Source organism: Ambystoma mexicanum, chromosome 1q (genome assembly GCF_040938575.1).
Source record: "Ambystoma mexicanum isolate Mex_15411 chromosome 1q, UKY_AmexF1_1, whole genome shotgun sequence".
NCBI classification, from domain to species: domain Eukaryota; kingdom Metazoa; phylum Chordata; class Amphibia; order Caudata; family Ambystomatidae; genus Ambystoma; species Ambystoma mexicanum.
In genome coordinates, this window is record NC_090922.1 from 366,898,397 (window position 1) to 366,919,984 (window position 21,588).

At 41.8% G+C, this 21,588-nt stretch overlaps 1 long non-coding RNA gene across 1 annotated transcript in view; it reads right to left on the reverse strand.

Annotated features, from left to right (window-relative positions):
* Window positions 1-5,426: 5,426 nt before the first annotated feature.
* LOC138521363 (uncharacterized) overlaps window positions 5,427-21,588 on the reverse strand; it is a 110,716-nt gene continuing 94,554 nt past the window's right edge. Inside the window, exon 2 of the long non-coding RNA XR_011283028.1 lies at window positions 5,427-8,678. This is a non-coding gene — a long non-coding RNA (uncharacterized lncRNA). The remainder of the gene's footprint in view (window positions 8,679-21,588) is intronic.

Sequence of the window (21,588 nt, forward strand, 5' to 3'; positions counted from 1 at the left end):
TAAAGCATGATCTGCTGTACCAGTGAAGTCACTCATGATGCCATAAGTGATGTCATATGCGATATTATGGGTTATGTTATTTGTGATGTCATCAGGGTGCCTATGGGCTGCGCAATGTGGACATTAGCTTGCAACACCTGCTGAATTTCAGGGGTGCTATAGCAGTAAATCGAAAACTTAACCTCGCTTCAACTAACGTTTTTTCATTGTATTTCAAGGGTTTCGTTTACATCAGATTGTCTCACCCTAACGGTGCATCTACTAAAGCTTTTTCAGTGAATTTCAAGGGTTGTTTTTGCACTGAACATATTCACCTTAACTTTCCCTTAACTAAAGTTTTTTCACTGAATATGAGAAATCAGCATGAGTCGTTGGGGAACACGTATAGAAATATATTACTGCTTTTCATCCTTGAGTCCCAAGTGCCCTCTTGTTTGTGCCTTCCCAGTCTTTTACAAAGAAATATCCCATTTCCACCGAAGCCAAACCAGCTACAAGATGTAGTTGTGCTCGAATGACCTGCCAGTGTAAATCTGCGAGCGACCAAGTAAATGAATAGCGATATGTTTGCTATGATATTTAAATCAGATGGAAGTGTTTCTGGCCTTCCAAAAAGATAAGGCACATGTGTTCCCATAATGTGTGAAATTGCTGTGGTCCATTCGTGCTTCGGACGTTTCACTCACTGTGTTCTTTACATACACTATTTTATTTTACCCTGAAATGGACCTTATCTCACTGCATAATAATGTACTTCCGTTGTGTAAGACAAATTACCTCTTGGGAAAGTAACCTAATCTTGATTAATCCCACCAAGTTATATGCACATTAGGTTACTAACATTAATAATAGGGCCTTGTTACTGGAGTGGGGTTAGTGACTAATCCATGTTTTATAAATGTGTGTTTGTGTTTCTCATGATCTCTCCTCATATTGAGTTACAGGTCTAGCATGCTGGGGGCAGTTCATTTACTTTATTTGAGCAATATTTCACATGCTGTACCAAGTTCCTAATCCCGAATAAGATGTGATAACCTTTCACATCTTCCACACCAATCGTGTGCTTCATTTGCCACGATTAATTAGGCAGCCACCTAAAATAATGTGGAATTTGCTCATCAGATGGGAACGTATCATGAACTTATAGGGCAATGATCAATTTATAACATAAGCAAGGGCAAAGCTAATGTTTTGGCTGACACATGTGAAGTACAGCCTCAAAAGCCCCAGTTACATTGTTGTTTTAGGTCTTGCAAAGTGTCCATAGGGTATATATAGCCCCACAGTCCAGCTCCTGCCATCATATGCCAAGTGCAGTCTCACATTCCCCAATGTACTATATACAACTTCCAAATTGGTCAGTATATGTACAGTCATGAACCAATTCCTTGACTAAATTGTGGGTCATAGCGATTCTCTTTTCTCAAGGAACCTAATTTGCATTGCTGCTTGAGAGTATCTTGACCGCAACCTATTAGGACATACACTTTTCAACACTGGTTTTAAATCCTATTTTTTCATAAAGCAGCATGTTTTCAAATAAGCAAGAGGAAAAAGCAAATGCAGGAATCATCCACCACCAATGTGTCAACGGAAATGCTTGCATGCTTGTTTAAACAATCTCAGTATGCATATTCTATATGTCTTCATGTTTACACCGTCACTGAGGGCCTCGTTGCAGCCTGTAAGCTGCAGGTAGTTAGTTACAGGTAGGTACATTAAACAGTGAGAGAGGAAAAGTGGGGCAGTGAATAGTGTGAAAAATAGGTCTGAGGAGGAGGGAAGGAAAGTAGCTTTCAGCTGCCACCTCGGGGGCGGAAATGGCGTTTCACCCAATGGCAGATGAGCTCAGCATGATCCTATCTGCAGTCGGAGACATTTTTTATTTTTAAAACTGGGCAGTGCCATTAAAACGGAAAGCAAGGTCCCTTTTCGGATGACAGCGGCCAAGGAAAACAAATTCCAAAATGGCCACCGTCATCCGAAAAGGGACCTATTCCCCCTTTTTTTTACTGCAGATAATCGGACCCGGGAAAGTCAGTTTCTGATTGGTCAATCTGCCTTTCCTTGGTGCGAATGGGGCTTGTAAATGTATGGGCAAGTAGGCAGAGAGTGGCACAGTGTTGCTGGTGTGAATACAAGCACCACTTAAATGTTCTTCATAGTTCTTCAGGAAATGTAAAAAGAAATCTGAGACCTTATGCAATGGGTGGGGTACCTGTGTAAAGTCACCCATTTGCCAAAAGTGTGACAACACTCTTCTGAGAATGAACAAGGCAAATTGACCTACTCTATGAAATGTTGTACACTAATGATATTTTACTGATATCACATGTTAGCTCTCTGCGATACCACAGATGAAATAATATGTTTTATATTAGTCTGACCAAGCTCACAAGGACAATCAGCTCTGAAAATGCCAAGAAATTATCATCCAAAAAAGTGCCGGCCGGAACACGAGGCACATGTTTCTGCCTTGTTGGACTTCTTCAGTGATGTAAGGCGGAGGTGAAGCAGCTCTCTAGGAACGTAGCATTGGACCCACATCTTTTTGTCACAGCCTTAACCGGGCTACCTAAATCCACATCCCAAGGTGGTGAGGTAAACAACATATTCTAGAGCAGAGTAAGAATGAATATACCTCAAGCTGCGGGGAGAGACCCTATGGCCTCAGGCCGTCTACCAGAAACCAGTTCAAATGGAAATTGACAATTATCTTTCATATATGAGGTAAATCAACGTCTTCCTTTCTTTAGTGTACATTGTCAAAATGTGTGCACTGTTATAAATGATTAATTGTTACCTATTTTTTATTAACTTCACAGATTGTTCATATATTACTCCTGAAGAATGGATGAGCTAGTCCCGAAAAGTGATAAAGTATCAAGTTTATTGTGCAAATTGTCAAGAATGGATTTCCTTTCCCAGAATTACCAAAATACTGGGAAGAGGAAGGGGAACCGAGCAATGCAGAGTGAAGGAGTCCACAACCTCAAGGAGCGCCCTAGTTGTTATACAAACACACCTGTGACCAGGAAATTTAAAGAGTAGAGGCAGAGAGTCGAGGTGTGCTGCTGCCGGGAGAGGGCTGTAACTCTTCATCCGGATCGATAAAACTAAAGGCTGAAACCGGTGTGGAAGAGCAACCAGGCTTGAGTGCCTAGATGAGAGAAGCTGCCACACGAAGAGGACACACTGGGGAACGCCAAGCGGCAATGATAGACTAGTGGGTGTTTGCAGGTGATAAAAAGCAGCATCTTACTCACCATAGCCTGGAACGAGGAAAACAAGCCCAGTGGAAGCCACAAGAGATGAGAAAGCTGAGAAGAAGCGGTTGAGAGAAGAAACAAAGCAAAATACCGTCAAAGGCTGGCCGCGGGAGAAATGAGAAACACCAACAGAAAACGGCGAGTCCACCCAAGGACAGCATGGACACTGGGACATATCGGTGGTCACGCCGAGTGTAAGCAATTGTAAATACAGAAACGGAGAGAGAAGGAGCAAGAGAGGTAATTTTCAAAAAGGGAAATGAACTGCGAGTGAAAACCTTAGAAATATGTGAATGTATACAGGGCAAGTATGTGGGAAACCTGGACAGGATAATATATCAAGCAGATACATTATCAAATAAAGTAAATGTGCAAGTCTGAGAGATGGCAAAGATCCCATATGAACAGAAGCCCTGGCAGCAGAGTATACGAGGCAATTACAAGTGTGTGATTATAAGAATCAATGGAAGAAAAGTATACCAGTCAGTTACAAGAAATGTAAATGGTAAAATAGGTCCTAAGAAGAATTATCAGAACTCGAAATGTATAGTGTTAACCAGGAGTGAAGAGGTCCTGGGAAGAAATATCAGGACTAGGAAAAGGATTGTGTAAACCAGGAGGGAAGGATCAAAACCCTAGCAGGCGAGAACACCAGGTATCCTGAAACAGACAAAAGTAGAAAGGCAGACCGTTTTGTGTGTCAATGCTGTTGCTGCTCAAGAAAGGCAAATGGAACTGGTGCATGTGAAAATATCAGACAGTAAAGATGAATCCAGGGGAAGGTAGCCACCCTCTGGAACAAGGATCCTTATCCGTGAAAAACCTGCGTGTTGGAGTTATTTATTCCTCCTTTTTAAACCCTTGTCTAAACCACCGAAGGCTAAAGACATTGCCATCTTCACCTTAGAATGTAGTTTATAGTGTGAGAGTCAGAATAGAACTTTGGACATGGAACAGTTTAGTTTCGGACATTCTGACACAGAAAGATCCTTCATTTTTGGTTTAGGTGGGGAAATTCCTCTTAGAGCAGAGAAAGAGAGGCATTTTCCCAACCCATTTTATTTTCAATAAAAGTCTTTCACCAAAATCATGTCTCAACTGCCTGTGTCCGAGTTTCATTTGTGACTCTTCACAATACCCACTTGCAAGGGTCTAAAATCATATTTTAGGTCTGTGTGCCATAACAAAGGAAGGAGAAATATCATTTTAAATTCCATGAAATTGCTAAATGCCAGAATAATGCAGCTTCCAGGCACTCTAACAGGTACCATGATTATTATTATTATTCCTTATGTAAATAATAAACAATAGGAGTTGTTTTCAATTTGTTCTGGTCACTTATAAAAAATAGGCATTATTGAACATGTATACATTCGCTTATTTAAAAAATACATTTTCAAGTGGACATAATGGTTTATGTAGGGTGGGTGTCAGGAGGAATTGCATACTATCCACAGTGTAAATGCTCAAGCTGATTCCAAATGCTGCAGACCAATTTATGGAGCTATTGATTAGTAGCATTTAACATCTGCTCGAGAGTCAATCTCTTTTTTTACCACATAGAAGACATGGTTTGACTCGAAAGGCATTTAGGATCGCTGTAATGTTGATCAAAAACCTTGCAAGCTAGTTCTAAAAAGGTTCAAAAAGGCCTGCTTGTGACATGCAGGCCCCAAGTCCGAGGTGGGCGCTTACCATAGTAACTATCCTTAGTAGACTTGGAAAAACAAACATGGAAATGCTCTTAGAAAAGCAGAAACGTGGAGGAAAGTTATCCTGAGAGTGCCATAAGAGAAAGTGGGTGCCATAGTACAGTCAACTCCAAAGTCGCAAACATCTATGACGCAATCGAGGCCTGGATGAAGGCAAATTGGCTCTGCCTAAATGTCTCTAAAACAGAGCTCATGATCTTCGGCTATCCCCAGGCCAGGGCTAAACTAAACACTGATTATGATTCTTTCACCATAAAAAACTCAAAAATCTTGGTCACAGACAAAGTTAAAGCTTTAGGAGTATTCCTGGAGTCCTCATTGGGGGCCATCTCATAGGTAGCATACCTATAAAAGAACTGTTGATATTCTCAAAGACTACTCAGGCAAACAATGTAAGATCAAGCAAATATCGAGGCTTGGTACCACCAAAAATTAGATCCGCCAGTCACGAAGTCAAAGATTTAATCTGTACAGATTCAAATATCAAAGCAGATAGCTATCTGGGTCACAGCACCTCGCAGTGCGTACCAGAAACACTGTGAGGGGAGTGAGTCCTGGTCATCACAAAACATGCAGTATTTATACACAGTCCGGGTCATAGCTCAGCCCATCTCCAAACTAATAGGTTACAAATTTGGGCTTGTGCCCAGTTCACATGGCAAATACAATAATATTGTCTTTACATATTTCAAGTGTTTTCAAGTCTTCAAAATACAATGGTTACAACGTTGTTCTGTCTGGTCATGTTGGTTATCCAGCTTAGGCTGATCCTAGTTTCAAGAAAGAAATTCAATAGCTTATTGTTAAGGTACACAGTTCTAGTTTATCTAACGTTCATTTCTTATGTTTGAATATGGCTGAGGCTATTGATACAGAGAACACTTTAAATTGGAGTTCACTTTAGCTCTAAGGTGCCTTAAACATACTGACAAACTTTGTTGCCATCAGATGTGTGGATCTTTAGCTTTCTAAAGTAATTCTGTTTCCAGAAATGTACACAAGATTCCTTCAAAAACATGCAGCATTAGTTTACATTCATTGTATAACACTGTTTGTGGGAGGATGAGTTTTGTAGACATAGATAACACTTTGAATGAGAGTTTGTTCTGACTACAAGGTCTTGTTTGCACAGGACAAATAGTCTGCTCTGCCAGCCCTTGTGTTGACATAGGCTCAAAGGTTGATTCTGCTCTAGCAGTTGAAAACATAGCTAATCATTACTGAAGAGTGATCAGAAGTTAAAACCAAAATGGTGGACTTTTTCCAAGATGACGCTTGAAGTCAATTCTAATTCAGAACTTTGCAACACCGTTTTCCCCATGGAGCAACTAGGCTTAAGCCAATATAAATCAAAAGGAGGTATGATATGATTTCTGTTTAACAAACCCACCTTTTGGCCTAAGCCAAGTGCTAAACTAAAAACTAGTCGCTTTACGAGTAACTCCACGTCTCAATGTCCATACATCCTGAATCACATTCATCAGATATATCAATTGCCATAAGATCCGCGGTGGAAATTTCCTTCATCACAAATTTGTTGGTCATTCTTTCCGGTGCGTGTACCTTTGGCCCTAACATTCCCATAGTATGTGCACAACATCCCCCTAACATTGAACATATGGCAGGAAGGCAGAGTATACACCAACAGAAAAACAACAGAATACCCAGAATAATTAATAAAACTGAGAGAAGCTTCCATCCCCAAGATTGTAAGAAGTCCCAGAACCAAGCACTAAGATCCCAATTTCCCTCGGGAACATGCCCTTCTGAACTTAGGACATGCAGATTTTGTATTGCCTTAAAGATGGTTGGGGAAGAATCTGGTACGAAAACGCAGAAAGCGGACCCCACTAATTTGCATACTCCAACATGCTCAGCCAAGATGACGTCTAATACCATCCGGTTTTGTAGCACCACTAATCTAATTGCTTTTTGCTCTAGAATCATGTTATAGAGTATGTCAGTGGTCCGGTTGATAGTTTTCTCTAGTACTCTCGCTAGTCTCCTGATATCCTCGGAATTCATAATTTGCCCCGAAAAAGGTACAAAGGATTTTGCTACATCGCCCAGAACTTGTGACGAAGTATTGCCATTCTCATACCACCTAGGACGAGCCCTATAGATTTCAGTGGTACTGGCTACATATACCCCAGGTAGCAGAATTCCCAAATAACAAGTTCCCTGGCAATCCCTAGGCAGCCATGGATAAGCTTCATTACCGCAAAAAAAGTAGTCAGGTTCGCCTATATACAAAGGTCTGTCTTCACTGGTAAAGTGTGCAACACTAGTGCAACCCTCGAAATCACCCATTGACTGAGTACCATTCCCCTGTATGCAGAAAGAAACTGAGCTGGGACCATGGTTAACAGTGTAAGAATGTGGTGTGGCATCCCTATTGCCTATAGGAGCCATCTTAAAAGAAATCAAAGATTGAAAAGGTCGGGACAATCTATCAGAAGGCCTAATAGAAGCAACATTAAGCTTGCTCCTATTTGCAAAGAGTGAGCATCCCAGAGGCGTTAAGACTGGCCTTTCAAATTCGTTCAAATTCATCCCATCAAAGTTCCCTGAGATGCTATCATTCCATCGGCCGAACAATAGTGCCCATAGAGAAGCATAACATGCAGTAGTTAAAGGCAAAGGGTGAATATACCAGCCCAACCCTTTTTCTCCATGTTGCGGAAAATGGGAGCAGATCCAGCAATTTGTCCTATTGAAAATGGCATGAGTTGCGTTCATTATAAGCAGCAATGTTTTGTTATGATAGCTCTGTCTATGTTGAGAGTCTGTAGGAGATAGAGTGTGCAGGTACACGAAAGGTGTAGATACAGTAGGAACATTCTCAGTAGGCAAGAATGTTTCAAGTGGGCATACTTCTTCCATATACCAAAATCCTAAGGCAGCTACTATTATGAGACTGGTTAACGCAATTACAAGAAAACAACACGTTTTAAAAGACCATGTATTTGATCGTCCATTGTCATTGTTGGCCACACATGCAACTGTTTGTGCCGCATGAGTAGGGTCAATAACAGGCATTGTTCCTTTGAAGTGAAAAACTCTGAAGTCTGTTTGCTGGTGATCTCCTGATCAGGCGTTTTCTTAGTCTTTCCCCTATACCCAGCCACCTATTTTCCTTCAGATGCAAAAGATGGGGTGAAGGATAAGCCCTATATTTATTTTCCTGTGGGCACAGCCGAACCATGCAGTAAGTCTAGCTCCGTGGACACAGATTGTACCTTGTGACTCCTGGTACAGTGTGATCTGCGAACAGCGTGTCGTTGCTTCCTGAAGGAAGTGATGAATTTGCAGCAGAACAAGACAAGGATGCAAAAGGATCTGCAGGAGAGTGTGGAGATGAAGCAGCTGTTTCCCCAGGCCCCGCGGGCTCAGGGAGTGTCTCCGAAGCACTCTCAGTACTGCTCAATGATGACTAATCGCTGGGAGCAGAGCAAGTACGTTTCTCCTTATCTTCTCCGTTGTGTGGCAAAGGGAAAGGTATCCTCTTGAAATGTGAAGCGTGGATCCAGTGACGCTTCCCCGCTACCTGTACAGCAGTCTGTGTGGCCAACGGCACCTCGAGCGGTACTCTTCTGCGTGGTGCGAGACTGGATGCTCTCTCAAATAACTTCGGGAGCACCCATCTACCTGGTTGAATTCTGTGACCTGGCCCCTCGTACTTAACGGCTTCTTGCACCTGTTAATACATCAAATAAAAGTCTTGCGTTAACTGGTTACAGCATTTCTAAGAAGCAAAATACTCCACATATTTTTAACACTGTAGGTTTTTGGTAGACTTCAAATATTAGCTGGCCTCCCCTCCATGGTTTCATCCGGGGGGGATTCCAGTTCTAATCTGTGGGGTCATCTATATGGACAATGGAGATATACATAAGTGTCTAGTTATTTCACATTACTGAGATGTTTTGTGTTTACCCAGATAGATTCTAGTATTTTATGGATTTTTCTAGCACATATGTAAACGGGACCACAAGCCTTTGTGATCATGGAGGTGGCTTGTATCGGGTAGCATCCGTCTCCCCTTTAAACTGTCTACCCAACACCTTTCCTCATCCAAACTCGCTAAAACCCGCAGCCCAGTATCTAAATTCTTTTGGAGTAGCATCAGCTTGAATATCCTTCATCAAATCAATCCCTTCATCTACTGTACATATATTTGTGGTTTCTTTCCTGACATACATTTCTAAGTACAAATCAATAGAGATCCGTACAGCTATCCTGTCAGCAAAAACGTTTCCTCTCCCTACATCATCTACTATCTTTCGATGTGTTATGCACTTCATGATCGCTAGTTGAGTAGGAAGAGCAAGTGCTGAGAGTAGCTGAACTATCCGGGTGCCATGTTGGATTTTTTTGTTTTCCGCGCATTGTCAAGAAACCTCGTTCTACCCTTTGTCAACCCAAGTTATGAACCACTCCAAAGATCTACCAGTTATCTAAAAACATATTCACTCTAAATCTTTCTAAAGGTTCACAAGCTTAAATCGGTGCAATAATCTCTGCGGCCTGTGTGGAGTTATACAAAAGTTCTTCTGGTTTCCACAATCTTGCTTAGTGTAGTGATGGCATAAGCAGCAATAGAGGTACCATCCAACAGTTTTAAAACAGGAGCCATCGAAAAACAGCTCCCCTTGTAGATCGTTCAAAATCAAAGGTGCATCATTTAAATCAATCCAGCCTTTAATTTCTTACTCTGCAGTATGAAGGCGGTCATGTGACATTTTGTCACTGCAAGCAATGCCTTGCGGAAGAGGAATCAATACAGCCAAATTAAATATGCAACACCATTCAATTTGAATATGCGGTACAAATAGGATCAATTCATATTTTGTTGATCGTGCGGAAGTCAGGTGTTGCGTTTTGCGTTCTTCTTAACAGAACATCTACAGAGTGAGGTGTCATGCCAGTTAAAGTGTGGCCTAGAACCATCCCCTCACTCTGCTTTACAAACGCAGCAGCAGCAGCAGTGACAGCTCTCAGACAATGCAGCAAAGCACATGCAACAGGATCAAGTATGGAGGAAAAAATAACTGCACGGTCTATTCATCCCCCCTTCATGCTCCTGTATTAACACAGCCAAAGCACATTCATCACATTCATGCACATACAACACAAAGGCCTTATCGAACTTTGGTGTGGCCAAAACTGGTGCTGAACACAGCGCAGTCTTGAGCAGATCAAAAGCTTTCTGGTATTCCAAGTTCGACGGTAGTGGCAAAGAAATGCCCTTCTTTGTCAATGCCAACATTGTTTTTATATTTTTTTTATTTTGGATCCACAGTAAGAAGACATTCCTATCAAGACTCTAACTACTTTCTGTGTATTTGGGACAGACATGCTAGAAATGCTTATTTTATTTGTGTGCCAATCTTCTTCCCTCCTTTGACAGGAGATAGCCTGAATAGGCGACGTCCTGTCAACAGTACTAAAAAATTATCAAATGAAGCTTTATGCCCATGTTCTACTAGATTAATACGCAATAACACGGTACCCTCTTTGCAAGCACTTTGCGAGTCTGTAGCTAAGAGAAGGTCGTCAATATACTACAACAATGTACAAGCGGAAGGCAACTCAAGTGTCTTGACCTGCCCTTTCAAAGCCCTACTATAAATACTCTGACTCTCCGTGTACCCTTGTGGTGCACGGGTGAATGTAAACGAGCGTCCCCCTAGGGTGAACGCAAACAGGTATCTACTATCCTTGTGTATAGGAATTCTAAAAAAGGCATTCTTAAGATCTACAACACTAAAATGAGTAGCAGAAGCTGGAATCATTGTTAAAATCGTTGTCACATCAGGCACAATAGGAAATTGTGGAGCAACAATCTTATTGATAGCGCGTAAATCGACAATGAAATGGAATATAATCGCATTATCCCCTTTCCTGTACTACAGTGGAATCAGGCTATTGCACCAACTTCCTGCAATTACCTCAGTCACTCCCTGATGTATAAAATTGAAAACTATACACTTCAAAAGCTTGCTCACCATCAACTGAAATTTTATGTTGTGGAATTTGTGACAACTTAACTTCAAGTTTCAAAACAATTTTAACAGGCTCAGTCTGTAAAATAGCAACATCATTATCGTCAACCGCCCAAAAACGTGTCGTAACTTCACTAAATTCTGGCGGTAAAGGTCTAGTCGGAAACTGTGAGGCAGAAAATTACTGAGGTGAAATCGTCAAACGCACTCCATCCGAAGAACAATAAATTACCGCATTTAATTCCTTCAACAGATTCAACCCCAACAAACAAAATTCTCTCCACAGTTTGTTGTCAGAAGGAACAAACAGTAATCCGCGAATGGACCCAGTGAAATCAGTACCAAAAAAGAAATCAAACTAACCACTGGCGTACCAGAAAATCCTAAAAACGTTGTTCTGCCCTCACAGTGGAATGTCTGGAACCCGTGAATGATCAACTTCTGTGCCCCATATCTATGAAAAAATAGATGCTTCCTATTCCCCTCCTTCATCACATCATAGAGACCTCTTTGATTAAGGGGAATAGGCACGGTTCCAGACCCTGCTTCGGGCCACCCTAACGGAACAATATGTCGTCAAAGACAAGATCTTTAGAAAGATAGACAGTGGAAGGATTATCAAAGATATTTCTACTATCCATATTATATTGCTGATTATTTCGCAAAAAGAACTGAGAATTTTGAGCAAACTGGCTCCCCCCAGGACCCCTTACTCCAGGGCGGCCTCTGGGTCATTTACCCATGACACCATAGGTATTATTTAACCTCTTCTAAAGGATCGAACCTTGTGCTCTCTATTGACCCTCTTGTCTGTAAATGCACATTGGTCCATGTGTACAGGATTCAACTGCTCATTATTCTGTGGAATGGACTGACCTCGAAACTATGTATTCCCACCTCCAATCCCTCTAACTATCTGGATCTCAACTCTAAGAACAATGTCGGATGACCCTCCCTCATAAGCAACTGAGAAGTAGGCAACTCCGATCATTTGTTTAAGAAAGAAAAAAACAGATCAAGCGCTAAAATGTGGTAGAAATAATATTGGGTGCAAAAGAGCTCCCTTATAGACAATCATCAATTCTGCGGTACAACAGATCTCTTTTTTATTCACTCATTCTTCAGGAATTCTATCATTACCTGTAACACTTACCTCTGCATTTCTGGAGTATACTAATTATACATAGCATATACTTCTGTGGGAGACATCAACACCTTCAAAAATCCATCTAGGCGCATCCCAAGACATGCAGTATTTATACACAGTCCTGGTCATAGCTTAGCCCATCGCCAAACTAATAGGTTACAAATTTGGGTTTGTGCCCAGTTCACATGGCAAATACAACAAAATTGTCTTTACATACTTCAAGTGTTTTCCAGTCCTCAAAATACAATGGTTACAACTTTGTTCTGTCTGGTCATGTTGGTTATCCAGCTTAGGCTGATCCTAGTTTCAAGAAACAAATTCAATAGCTTATTGTTAAGGGACAACGTTCTAGTTTGTCTAACATTCAGTTCTTATGTTTGAATATGGCTGAGGCTATTGATACATAAAACACTTTAAATTGGAGTTCTCTTTAGCTCCAAGGTTCCTTAAACATACTGACAAACTTTGTTGCCATCAGCTGTGTGGATCTTTAGCTTTCTAAAGTAATTCTATTTCCAGAAATGTACACAGGATTCCTTCAAAAACATGCAGCATTAGTTTACATTCATTTTATAAAACTGTTTTTGGGAGGATGAGTTTTGTAGACATAGATAACACTTTGAATGAGAGTTTGTTCTGACTACAAGGTCTTGTTTGCACAGGACAAATAGTCTGCTCTGCCAGCCCTAGTGTTGACATAGGCTCAAAGGTCGATTCTGCTCTAGCAGCTGAAAACATAACTAAGCATTACTGAAGAGTGAGCAGAAGTTAAAACCAAGATGGAGGAATTTTTCCAAGATGGCGCTTGAAGTCAATTCTAATCCAGAACTTTGCAATGCGGTTTTCCCCATGGAACAACTAGGCTACGCCAATATAAATCAAAAGGAGGCATAATATGATTTCCATTTAACAATAAGACCTACCCTGAAGGAAAAAAACTACACCACCATTGCCAGAGCCACTATCCTTTTAAGGCTAGCCTATCGGAATGCCTTACTATTGGGAGCAAACAAAGGCGGTATAGCCCAATGGCAAGTCATTCAAAATGACACAGTGAAAATGATCAAAAAGAAATCCAGGCGGAATCATGTTACTGAAGATAGGAATCCAATCCACTTGCTAGCCATGGACAAACTCATTATCTTCAAAGAAGCTTTGATGGTTCACCATTGTATCTAAATCTGTGCTCCAGCATGCCTAAAAGAGAAAATACTCCCATATGAACCAGGCCAAACTCTAAGATCAAAAGATCAAGGCCTGTTAAAAAATACCTGTGTCAAGAAAACTAATGGTCTGGGATGTTCTTTTCCAGTCAGGGCAGTCCTTGAGTGGATTACATTCTCAGTGTCATTAAGGCTGGAACCCAACTACTTAGTATTGAAGAAAAAACTGAAAACACTCCTTTTATCTTGAAACACCTAGGAAACTGTACCTTGCAGCCTATTATCTGTACCCTGTCTCCTGTCCTGTTAATTGCTTGGTCTGTTGTCTTTATGCCCACGCCCTGATGCCTGCGGGCTTCAGCTCATTACAAATAAATACATTTATTTAATAAATAAATGTGCTCTGACATTTTGGGGCAAGACTCATGTTTAAAATTGTAGAGACGATCAATGTTGTTGGAAGAGTTCTGATGCTTGGAACCAGTACTGCAACGTTGACAGAAAGTGTAGGATAGAGCACAAACCGAAGAGTAGGACAGGCAGGAGAACTCACATTAGGAGTAGGAAAAGCTTCAGCGAAATCTTTAAAGCTGCAACTGATTTCTGGAGAAAACAGCATTTTTTAAGCCCAAGAAGACACTGACATTGTCAGTTCAATGGAAAATCTATTATTGTTTTATGTTTTATAGCCACAGTTGTGAAAATACTTCATGCTTCAACAATCATTATTTTGGTTACCTCATTGTCTTCCACCAGTTTCTACCCTTCCTTTATTTTATCCACTAATGATGTCCTGGACACTATGTAGGACTCAGTTGGAAGAAAATGTATGCACAGAATTGCACAGTGTATTCAGTACTGTATGATCAGTCACTGCATTTTCAGAGTTGGATCTCATGCGTACATGATATTGGCTCTGGATGCAATACGGCATGAGATGATCACGTTACATGCATTATACAATTGTTTGGTGTGATCAGTACAGACTATTAAGACCGAAAATATTATCATGCATTATGTGTTTACCAAAATGGGATTTCTAAAGTGATAATAAGCCTAGTATTTTTGATTGTTGCAGCAATCTCTTCACTAAGACAACCCTTAAACTATATAATACAATAGTAGTTTTGCAAGCAATCTATTGCTATAACATTTGGAGCCTACATGGCACAGAAGATCTAAGCCCAGTTGACAACTTCTTTATTAAAATTCTAACTGGGCTACTAAATCAACTAAAAATTGTATTCTGTACTCTGAATCAAAGTCATTATACCATTGACCGCTGATTGCATTTAAATCAACAGCCACTAAAAAGTGTTACAGCTAGTTGTGCCTGGAAGATCTGTCAAACGCAGATCTGTCATGTGCCACTGCAGAAATGGCTTCAAGCAATCAATGGTTCATTTTCTCTTTGTGTTGTCTTCGGTATAATTCCTTCAGGAGCATGTCATATATTCCACTCCTCAGGCTCCAAAAACCAGGAGGATATAAAGATGCTGGAAGAAAATGACTTGCTCTCATAGTACGAGGCTCTTCATGAGCTTATCATTTTTAAAATACAGCTTTGAAAACAAGGTTGAAACTAGTTCAATCCTTTTGCAGTTATTATTATTATTATTATTTTTTTTTTACCAAGAATTTTAGTTTGGTTTTATCCTTAATATTTAATGAAATTGTTGCCATGTCCTTCAATAGTTTGTTAGTAAATCTGTGTGATGGAATTTATTAATAATAAGCACATTTTCTTACAAACAAATCATATGTAAGCAAAATAGTATTTGTAAAATATTATTGGTGTATTTTATTTACTTATTGCAAATATTTGTTTAATGCATCAATGTTCTCTAACAATGGGATTTGGTGGTAATGGTTGGTGTGCCATGATGTCGACAAGCTAAATATGAAGATGAAAGCGTTAATACTAAAGTATTAAACATCCATGGATAATTACAAAATAAAGAAGCAGTACAAAGGCTGATGAGTCATTTCAGGTATAGCTTACAGGCTACAAGCTGGAGCTTCATGGAGTGTTAAGGTGTACTGTGGGAGTCTAACTAAATATTTGAGTAAAGTTGGTTGTGTGAGGGTTCAGAATTGATTGTGAGGCCACTGAGAAGTTTTGTGATGCTGCTCAAAATGAGCAAGTGTTAGGTGTTAGAGTGCTTGGTATCTGCATAATTGTTTGCCTATTTCTTCATTTAAAACAGTACATTAATTACACATTACATATTTTTCCAAAATGTATGTATTACCATAATCTGTATTCTATGTATTTGCAAACAAACAGTTGACTCAGCTAAACTTAGTCCTGTCGACATTTGTCTGGAACAAAAAGATACACAATTTACAAAGTTAGGATTGGGCTTAAATGCTTACTAGGTGAAAAGACATTGGGCCTCATTACACGGATGGCGGTAAGGATTTACCGGTACCGGTAAAATACCGGTAGCGGTAAATCCTTACCGCCTCACTACGAGGTCCCTTTGCGGGTTGGGGGATTTAACGCCTGCTTTTTGCAGGCGTTAAAATCCAACCCGCTAAGGGACCTCGGAGCTAATTACGGCACTGCAAAATTGCGGTGCCGTAATTAGCGCCTTCCCCATTCCCATAGAGCCCTATGGGGCAGAAATGGGAATGGGGAAGGGCAATGGCGGAAAGGGGATTTACCGCCCCTCCAACCTTGGAATGGGGCGGTAAATCCCCTTTCCGCCAAGGTGGTGCCGGTATTTTACCGGCATGAGCCATGGCGCTATTAGCGCCATGGCTCACCGCCTACCGTGTAATGAGGCCCATTGTCTTCAGTGAGTTTACATCCAAGGTAGTTTTTCTAGAATGCAATGTAAGATATGGGGGACTCTTCTTATAGGAACACTGGACATTTTAAGAACGTTTTACTAAACACTGAACACCTAGTTTGTAACTCAGAACAGATATTTTCATATTCCATGTGTGTATCGATCATACTTATTTTTTTTTGTATAATAAAGGTAATCTTTGATTTTGTTCTCAGTTGTTAATTTTAAATATCTGGGTGTGGCAGCAGCAACTACAATTGGAGCTTTCTGATTTTGAGAGTGTATTTTTTCCATTTGAGCAATTATCAATAAGGTTCAGCTTGGAAAAATGTGTTTTCCCAGCATTTACAAGAATGGAATTATCTGAATAAAATGTTGTTCTCGTTCTGCCGTGATATCAGATATGATATATACAGGGTTGATAAATGGGTGCGACATAATATCAATCTATTATACTGGGATTTTGGAAAGTACATCCCAGTATCTTGCAAGGAAGCAAAATGATGAGATGATACAGTAGTGCCCATTGTAAATAATGATATTGAAGTCAAGGAATGTTTGTATTATTGCCTTATGGCTTGTACTGCAACCCAGCATTTTGTGGCACACTTAAGATACCTTTCCTGTACTAATTAATCCTACTGGACCAACTTAAGTCCAATTTTCAGCATCTTTGCCCGTGATGCCAGGAAATGGCAAAAGACTTCATGCATAATTATGTTTAAATATCGGAAATTGACTCTCTATTGGAAATATTTGCAGGAGAACACGAAAAGGATCTGAGAATTATTATAATTATGTTGTTTTTTTCTATACATTTAAAATATGTAAAGTGCAGTCATAGCCGGAAGGCAGTGGGGCACTGTAAAAACAGACACATACATACATCTTAAGAACAGGTTGAATACACAACAACACATATCAAAAGTATACAAGTTAATAAATATACTCTAATACAATAAAAGAAATAGAGAAGAGATAATTAATATCATTTCGAAGCAATTTTGAAAAGGATGTGTCTTTAATGATCTTCTAAGATCTAAAATGTTGTGCACACGAGGAATAGAAGGTGGAAGAGAGTTGAGGAAAAATTGAAGGGAAAATTCTACGAAGCATGATAAATCTTCTTTCATCTACCCCAGAAGAAGCTTTGAGGTTAGACTATGGTCTTACCTCACTTGTTACAAGTTGGGCTGTGCAGCACACTATGTTGTGTTTAAAAATGATGCCCAGAAAACTTAATACCAATGATTTGCTGATTCTCTTGGGTAACAGTTATTATTTTGCTAGTAATAATTCGTTTTTGGCAGAGATTAGAACATTTACTGCTGAATAATTTGCAGCAGGCCCCACTGACTAGTCCCTTTGCACTTGCAACCTGGCCCACCTTGCACTGCTGCCTGGCTAATCTAGCACTATTATGCTGGGATTGCACCCTGTAGTGCCAACCTTCCTTGTTGGACCCTGTTCCTCTGGGTGCACTTCACCATACCCTCTCCGCTGCACTTCCTGTTGCACACTTCCATGACCTAAATGACACTAAGCCTAGTAAGATTGTTTGTCTTGTCCTCCCTTTGTTCCCCCTCCATTCCGTGAACGTACCTTGAAACACCTGTGTATAGGTGCAACACAAATCACAAATCAATCAATCAATTAATTGGAAGAGAAGATTATTATCAGGCATGTCATTGTGGCTTTCTAAATTGTAGCTAATTCTTTGCATGGAGAAATTCAATGTGTCATTGAGGGGTGAGCTGAAGCAGTTTCGGGTACGTTTTTCTTTTAGATTCGGCTTTAAAGCAGTGTTGCCCAACTCTAGGCCTCCAGGGTCCTGATCAGTTTTCAGGCTATCCCTCATTAATATTCATGAGACTAAATGTGCATACATTTAGAATCATTGTACGCACATTTATCTCATGAATATTAATGAGCGGCATCCTGAAATTCTGCAATGTTTCTGGCCCTCGAGGCCTAGAGTTGGAAAACCCTGCTTTAAAGTAAGGCAGAGCCTTGGAATGTCCCACTCGATTTGAGGCTCTAGGATACCTGGGCACATGAAAAGGAGTGACTTATAGTTTTGTCCTGAATTCCTGAGACTGCATGTATGGCTTTGTTGTGTAACTTGTTAAGAACCATTATTTGAAACTGTTGAAGACTTATGTTTGCTCATTATTTATGAACCAGTGTGAAAGCCTTTGTACATGTGCCAAAGTGCGTGATGAGAGACATTTTCAGATTGTCGATGTGTTATGTGGTATGTTTGGTTGTATTTGATTGTAATTCATGCTAATGTCATTCTTTCTTTTTTTAGGTTTCTATTAACACAGTAGGACCACTATATATCCTAACGCAACTGCTCCCTCCAGTGGTGACAACAGGTGAAGCGGGCAGTCTGTACTGCACATGACTGCACCAGTGAAACATACATTATCAGTGGGATACAGAAGATACAGTTTAGTTTTTATTGACAGAGTTGGACCACTACATATTTCGTGAGGCAACATCTTCCTCTAGTGGTGACAACATAAAAAACGGGCAGTCTCTACTGTGCATGACTGCCTCGGACAAACATACATCTGTCCATTTATTATATGTATGATGATTTGGGAGGAGAAGGAAGGGAAGAAAGTTCAAAAAGGAAATGTTATTGTAGAATTAATTGAGTAACAAAGTAAGGAACTACATTAATTACTGTTCTTGAATGTGTCTTCTTTTGCTTTTTCTACAAAATAAAACTTGACAGAAATTCAAAAACGCAACATTGAACGTTTAAATCAATGTATTTTACTTGTCTACATTTTTAGGTCATAAAAGTCCACAGTGAACACCTACGTCAACCACTGGCAAAGAGATACACCTGACTTTCGATGCTGCTTCTTTTTCTTCTAATGCCTGTCAGAACCTTTACAATAGATGCATGCACATGTTCAACCTTTGGGTACTTGCATGCATGGAATCAAGCTGCCATGCAATGAATAAAAGTGGGCTAAGGGTGCCTCATTCAAGTGAATGAGCATCATAGCAGCATGACATGCTGCATACTCTCAAAATGCCCATGTTAACATGCAGTTTCCTCGTTGTGTTAAAAATCAGCAGAAGAGTGCACTCTAAATGTGTTCAAATTGTCACATCAGGTAGCATGAATTAAAGATGAAACACTAGCATGTTGAAGAGGGTTTGAAAAAGCATGAAAGCAAGAAAAATAGATAAGCAACCCCTGTAGCTCACGTGCATGTCAAAAAACACACACAGTACGCTGTGGCAGCCGGGAACCCTAAAAATACGTACGTGATCAACACGCAGGCTAGTATGGGTGGAAAAAAAGGGGTACGCGACAAACAGGGACACCCGCAGTGGGAAAAATAGCGTGTGCGACTCACTGTCTGCCTTGTGTGTAGAAGAAGAACACGTAGCCAATACCCACCCAATGTGAAGTAATTGTGTGTGAACCTCAACGCCTGGAAAACACATGTACCGCTTTCCACGAACAGCACATACAGAGCGATGGAAACCCATGTGGGACCCTCAACCCGTTGCAGGGAAACGCCAATGCGTGTTACGTCACATACGCACTTACGTGCTAAGGACCTTTCCTCGAATTGCATGCTGATGTGCAGTTTTTTCACGTGCCAAATCACTCCGTATCAAGCTGGCCACGCAACAACACACGGAAGACCACGCTCCTGCCCAGACAGCCGATTTACTGCCCCCCAGAGTCCCGAGCAGCCTCCCACGAGCCTGTTGCCTGCCTGCCTGCTGCCACCGTGCCCTGCCATTTGGTGCCTGCACATCTGCCATCTGCAGGGGTCCAGTTGCTGTGACCACCCCTGCTGGAACAGAAGACTCCCGACTGGTGTTCCATCACTCCACAGCCCAGCCCCAGGACCTAGTTGCCCACCCACACCTGCATCGGGGGTCGCCATGTCGGGGCAAACACCATCAGAGACCACTGGCGACCCCCAACCAGAGAGGCAGAGGGCTACCAGCTTCAGTGACAAGGAAGTTGGTATCCTGGTGGAGCATGTTCTGGGCCATTATGATGCCCTCTTCACACCATTGCGTGCTGACAAGGAAGGATGGGAGAGGATCTGGGAGGACATAGTGGGTGCCATCAACGCGGAGGGGGTGGCACCCCACGACATCAAACACGTCCAGAAGTGCTGGGAGGACTACAAATCCAGGACCCTCAAGAAGGCCCAGTGTCTCTTGGAGGCAGCGGATGCAGTGGGGCACCGGGCCCATTTTACCACCCAGCAGATGAGGGTCCTGAGCACATTCACCCAGTGTTTCACCACCAGATCCTCAGGATGCAGGCCCGTCTGGATTCGAGCGGTAAGTGGCCATGCATTCACGTTTGAAACATTGCATGTTGAAGCGTGGTGGTAGTTAGCTACTCGGCTACTGGGTCATGTATGGATGTGTGTGTGCAGGGAAATGATGGTATGATGGTACTGCATGTGAGTCTAGTCAGGCGTGACCCACATGGATGGTGCATGTGTTACGATGCATCATGCTGAGCAGCATGCGGAATGCACACATGTATGCATGCCTTTGTCTGTACCTTGTCATGTTTGTGGTGTGATAGATGTGCGCTGCTGTAATGGACATGCATAATGTACATGTCCATGTGTCAGAGTAGTGTGTGTGCCATGGATGCATGACACATGTCCGTGACGATGTGTTGAATCACTGATACAGCCTACTCATCCTTGTATCCACTGTGTCTGTGGGCATACGGGGCCAGATGCATGACCCTCCGGCGATGCGTGTGCATATGATCAGTATGTCCCATGATGCATGTGAGTTGCAGCCCACCATTGGATGCATGTACGGTGCGGTGGACATGGATGCAAGGTTTTGTTGCATGTGCCATGCCGGGCCCTGCATGTGTGTTGCCTGCACTGACCCATGTGTTGTTGGTAGACATGATGGAAGTGACGTTTGACAGTGCCAATCATGTTCTATTGCCTCCTGTCTAGGGGACTATTGTACAGTACCCTGATGCTTGTGTTCTATGTCTCCCTCTACACAGTGGCCAGTGAAGAAGAGGGCGGAGATGGCACTGTGCAGCAAAGTGGCGGGAAAGCCTCCACCGGCCGGCGATGCAAGGCCCAGTCACCCTCCCAGGAATTACCATCATCGAGAGCGAGGGGACTGGTGCCGCGTCTGCCACTACGGCTGCAGCGGAAGGGGTGGGTGAGCCCCCACAGGGGCTTGCGACTGCAGAAGACGGTGTGGAGCCATCCAGGTTGGTGGTGTGCATAGAGGAGGAGGAGGCCGCTACTGAGCCGCACATGGGGCCTGGTGGGGGTGGTAGCATTGGTGCAAGAGGTGCAGTCCAGGAGCAGAGGCAGGAGGCAGCACAGGTCACCATGGAGGGGCCTGTGCATGTCACTGTCCCTGACACTGTGACTGCACCACCATCCACCAGCAGAGATGCCCTGTCCCAGGCCCGTCCGCAGGTAGGGGGGAGGTCCACGTCATCTGGCACTCCTCT